Raw genomic sequence first — 6196 nt, forward strand, 5'->3', positions numbered from 1 at the left:
AAGATAATGTGGAGTTAACTTACTTAAATATAGACAGACTTTACATTTTCATCCATTTTATTGTTTGTTAAAATAACAACTATCCCTCTCCTATATATTCTTTTCTTGACCCAAATGAAATATTTACCTAAGGTCAAGATGGGAGAGAGAAATGACTGAGATGAATGTCTTTACTAAAATACCAATAAATTTGTCAAGCTCAAAAAAAAAAAAAAAAAAAAAAAACTAAGCAGACAGAAATTGGAGTTCCCAGCACCTGAAGAAGTAGAACATTCAAGACAGGGAACCAGAAGAAGGTGCCCCAAATGTTGGTATGGGGGTTCCCTGTAGGTCCTAGGCTGAAGAATGGGCTGCATGTGTGCAGGTGGGACTGGAGAGGCTTAGCCAAGAGACACTGCCACCGGGCTAAGAGCAGAATACAACTACAGAGCTCACTAAGCACTTGGAGAAGTTAGAGTTACAACCAGCTGTTATGAAGAATATCTCTACATAATTGACTCAGGCATGAAACTGAGAAAAAAAAAAAGCCATAAATTAGAAGGACCATGCCCTGGAGTGAGGGTCATAGACTAAGTATAAGGAGAAAACCAAACATATCTTCCTTATCAAAAAATAAAATAAATCTGAGATGTTAAAAAATACACTGTTTGTAGTTTATGGCCTGACCGAACAAAACTGAAGAAACTTTAAAGGAAGACAACATAGTCAAAACAGTTTATAAGATATCACTCCCGAAATACAGTATATAATAAAAAAAAATCACTAAACACAAAACAAAGAAAAAAAAGAAATGTAAAACATTTGAATAAAGATGTTTATAATGTATTTTAAGATGATCAAGAATGGAAAGGTAAAATATCTGAAATGAAAAGTTATCTGGAAGAACTAAATATCCATTCATCACCTGGTGCACACTCCTAGAGGAAAGTTTGTGATGGGGCAACATCTAATGCTTAATACATGAAACTGTGAGGTTTTACAAAAGGCTAATTTAATTTAGATCAAGTAGTATTATAATTACTTAATGATAATGTCAGGATAAAGTTACTGAAAATACTGTATGATAAAATTATTCATATATGTAAATAGATATATAAATAAGCATCTGTTGCAGTTTGCTAATGCTGCCAGAATGCAAAATACAAGAAATGGATTAGCTTTTATAAAGGGGGTTTATTTGGTTACAAAGTTACAGTCTTAAGGCCATAAATTGTCCAAGCTAAGGGATAAACATGAGTATACCTTCACTAGAGAAAAGGTTTGGCATCTGGAAAACCTCTGTTACCTGGAAAGGCATGTGGCTGGCATCTGCTCTGGGGTCTGGTTTCAAAATGGCTTTCTTCTCTCAGCTTTGGCAATGTGCTCCTTCTGTCTGAGCTCTAGTAAATTAATCAAGGTACCCACTGAATGGGTGGGGCCACACCTCTATGAAAATTATCTAATCAGTGTTATCACCTACAGTTGGGTGGGTCACATTCCATGGAAACAAGGTTCTGACCTAATCAACACGAATATGTCTTTTGGCAGGACATGATACATCCAAACTAGCACAGCATCATATACATAAAGGAAAATAATTGGAGGAAAATACATGTAAAGATTAACAGTTATGAATTATTTTCATTTTCTTCCGTGAATTTTGCTGTACTCTAATTTTTGTGTAATAAACTAGTTTTGCTCCCATGATAGTGCTACACCTTTAAAAAAAATGTTTCATTGTGAAAAATGTGCTAGTCCCACCTTGTGGCTAACAATCTGGCCTTTCAGTCATAGAGTAATCAAGTATTTCTCTAGAAATACCTTCCTTGTTACCCAGACAACAAATTAGAGCATCACTAAGGAATAGCAAACAATCATGCTCAAAATTATGAGGTGTCTAAGGAATAAGGAACTCTGGTACAAACCTAACATGGATACATTAGTCCTTGAGCTTTTATCCTTGGAAACATGCCTAGCAATAATTCTTGGAAATTGGTTCCCAGGGATGACCAAAGGTTTCATCAGCAGTCCGCAATATAAAAGGTGCCATGGCTTTGTCAGGATGAAAGGCAAGGGTTACTTTGCCCTACTTTTATACACAGTAGCTCCGTGGTATACTGCTGAGACATAATTTCCAGGTAAGATTTCCATTTGATGAGAACCTGAACAAAATTTTTAGGTTGATTTATTTTACCTCAGGTTAAAACAAAAATGCATGCAAGAAAAAATAAAATTCATTTATTTTAAAGGGAGGAAACATTTTGACCTAGGAATTTGGATCTCTGTATATAAATTATATATTTTATTTGTGTGAAAAATTTGAGGTTGACAAATATCTAGATAGATGATTTCGGAAGAAACTTTTCCACCACCTTTTGCTCATGGTTAGTATTATTGTCAAAATTAAAGGGTTTTATTTCAAATCAAATAAAATGGGTGTGTTATTAAAAGAACATACCTATGCATATACGTAACATTTAGGCCTAAGGAAAGCCAGGACTTGTAGAAATGGAAATACAGAGTTGATGGAATCTGGGTCCACAAGCAATGTACATAAATTGGAAGTATAATTTTGGAAGAGTTTTTATTTTGAATGGTCAATTTTGGAAAACAACTTATCTTTCAGAAATTAAAATGTGTGATCTTAATTTTAACACAATCAAATAAAGCCCTATAAGGTTGATATTTATGATTAGACATTGTGTTAAATAAAATTGGATACAAAATAAAAGTAAATGACTCATTAAAACTTTTTCTGTCATTGGTTATTACAAAAAAAATATTTTCTCAGTTTTGTTGAAATTAACTGTACACAGTTAGATAATGTTATGAACATGTTCTGTGGACTCCACATATCTCTGTAGAATGACAGAATCAACATTTAATGGCTTTGACTCTGGATAAGTTACTTAAACATTTTCTGCCCTTTTTCTCATCTAAAAATGAGGATAATAGTAACACCTATGGTATAATATTTTCAGGTGGATTAAATGTGTTAATGAAGGCAAGCATTTATAACCCTGACCATTCAGTCCAATTATGTAATATACATGGACTTGTATTACAGAATATTCAAATGATGACTTATAGCTATTTATATTTCTAGAAGAACTAAACAATTTTTTTTTTTAAATGCCAGGTCATTCACATAAACAAAAAACTTTTTCAAGCCATTCACGCTAAATCAGCTTTGATTTCCAAACAGTTTACAACAGTTGAACACTATGTGGAGTAGGAATAACACAAATGTGCTTGATTTCATTCTTGTGGGATTGACAGACTCTGAGGTGATCCAGAGGGTCCTCTTTATGTTATTTCTCATGATATACTTACTTGATTACCATGTTGGGAAATGCAGGGATGATACTGATAATTTGCCTGGATCTCCAGCTTCACACCCCCATGTATTTTTTCCTCAGTCACCTGTCATTCCTTGACCTCTGTTACTCTACGGCCATCGCACCTAAAACCCTAGAGAATTTATTGAATTCTACCACGTATATTTCATTCATGGGCTGCTTCACCCAGATGTCTTTTTTTTTCTTCCTGGGTGTCACTGAATTTTTCCTTCTCTCTTCAATGGCCTATGACCGCTATGTAGCTATCTGCAATCCTCTGACTTACCCAGTTGTTATGTCCAGGAGATTCTGCCAAGCCCTTATCACTGGGTCCTATGTGATTGGCTTTACTGAATCATTAGTCAATGTTGTTTACATGAACAGTTTGCATTTCTGTAAATCCATTGTAATCCACCACTTTTTCTGTGACACAATCCCAATTTTAGCCCTGTCCTGCACTGACACTCAGGACACTGAAATTATGATACTCATTTTTAGTTGTTTCAATGTAATGGTGTCTCTTATCACAATCTCTGTGTCCTATGGGTCCATTCTGTCTACTATCATGAAAATTAATTCCACTTCAGGAAAACGCAAAGCCTTTTCTACTTGTGCCTGCCACTTCCTGGGAGTCACCATCTTTTACAGCACTACGATTTTTACTTATTTAAAACCAAAGCAGTCCTACTCCTTGGGAAGGGATCAAGTGGCCTCTGTGTTTTATACAATAGTGAGCCCCATGCTGAATCCACTCATTTACAGTCTTAGGAACAAAGAGGTGAAAAATGCTCTCATTAGAATCATGCAGAAGAGAGAAGGCTCCAGGCAATTCAAAGGACAGTGATGCTGTTCATTTAATCTTATCTTTTCTTTCTGTCACATTTGCATATTTGCTTGGATTCTATCTAAGATAAATTAATCTTTTAGTTTATATTTCTGTTGAGCCATCTTTTACTTGGCCAAACATGATCTTGAATATTTTCAGGAAAATGGTTTTGGAAATCCATTTTGAAATTGGAAATCATGCTTTATGTTTTAAACTCAGTGTTTAAATACAAGTGTTTTATAAAGAGCAACTAATATGCAAAATAAGAAAATGTCATATCACCTTTTAAATAATATTACATAAATCCCCATGGATGTTCCAATTTCAGATACGTTTATTATAGAAAACAGCTATTTTTTTGACACATTGATAGTTCCCAAACTCAATCCATTTAATATATAGGGAAGAAACAAGTATAGAGTTTGAAAGCACTTACTTTGAAATCAGACATTCCAAGGTTTTGATTCTAGATCTGCAATCATTTTTGCTATATAATCTTTAATAACTCACTGATAATTCAAGACTCAGTGTCCTCAATTGTACAAGATAAATAAAAATTCCAGGTCTGTGAGTTATTGTGAAGATTGAATGAGATGAAGAATGTAAAGCACTTGATGCAGTACAAATAAATTGTGGCCATTGTTATCAGAAAACCTATATTTTGCAATATTTTGAATACACAATGGCTCTTCTTTTGAGGAATATTCACTCATCCAGACCTAGAGCTAAGCATAATATTGTGAAATAATTAAACTATAGAACATGTTATATATTAACAGTGAAGAAAACTTGGACATAGTGAAAAATATTAAATAAAATGGAAATGCCCTAAAGAGGACTGAATAATCAGTAAGAGATTAATTTTATTCTTCTAAAGTAACAATTATGCATATGTATGTATATATTACATAAGTATTGTTATTTTTTACATAATCTTTTGCAGTTTTCAGTTACTGCTTATAAGTAAAGCTTTTGGTATTTACTTTGTCATTTAAACCTGTGAGATGACTGTGTTCTTGGTAACTTGGCAAAATAAAGACTCTTGCAAAGCTTTAGGATCTGAAATTTTGTAAATTTTCCATGTTAAGTTTCTGCATGCAGTAATATGTTTGGTGTCTAATTGCTAAATATTTGAAAACCTACCTTTCTGTAATGTGCCTATAAATTACTTTGCTGACATTCTGTGTACTTCATAAAATAATTCCCTTTATCCTGATTTCAAATTTTTCTTAAAGTTCCTTAAAAATAAATAAATTCTTCAGTTAATGCTTCACTCATTTATTTTGAAATCTTTAATAGAGAAATGGTGTAAAGCTAAGAATTTTTGAGGAATGATTATTTTCTTGTACCTCAAATTTTTGTAAGGTAGAGTATTTGTTTCATTTTTATAGAAAATATACTCTACATAATCTGAAAATCCAATTTTATTTGCCTTTGCAGTTTGAAGGTTTTTAAGGAAGTATGTTTTCATTTCCCAAGTACTTGATTTTTTGTTTATTTAAACTTTTGTAATTGTAATTAGATACATTGTCTTCAAGCACTAGAATTATAACATTTGATTTTCTTTTCAATTTATATTAAGATTTTCTTTGTAAAATTAAATCTGCTTATATACTTAAAAATTTTTTGAATGTTTAAAGTTCAACCTCTATTTCGGGAATAAAATATTTAACAACAGTCTGCTAATAAAAGAAAACATACAATTAAAATCTGTAAAATCTGCATTATACTTATACTTTCTGAATTTATTTTTATATTGGGTCTTATAATACATCAATAACAAATAAAATTAATTTACCATGAATTTTTTTGCTTTGAAATATGTGTATATATAATTTTTATTTCTTTCTCCTCCTCTTTTTTTTTACTTTTATTTACAATTAGAGGTAAGTCCTTAATAAGCATTTATGTTTTCACTGTATGCCTTTTTCAGTAACTTCTCATCTTGTAAATGCATTTCTCTTTTCTTATATTTACAGGCTTTTTCCATCCTTCTGAACTTTTTTATTAACTATGCTTTCTTTTAGCTATTTTTGTCATAATCTTTACTTTT

At 32.1% G+C, this 6196-nt stretch overlaps 1 pseudogene; it reads left to right on the forward strand.

Annotated features, from left to right (window-relative positions):
• The first annotated feature begins 3203 nt into the window (after positions 1–3203).
• Positions 3204–4161, forward strand: LOC119518046 (annotated as a pseudogene).
• The last annotated feature ends 2035 nt before the right edge of the window (positions 4162–6196 follow it).

The sequence above is a fragment of the Choloepus didactylus genome, chromosome 21 (genome assembly GCF_015220235.1).
Source record: "Choloepus didactylus isolate mChoDid1 chromosome 21, mChoDid1.pri, whole genome shotgun sequence".
In the NCBI taxonomy this organism is placed as follows: domain Eukaryota; kingdom Metazoa; phylum Chordata; class Mammalia; order Pilosa; family Megalonychidae; genus Choloepus; species Choloepus didactylus.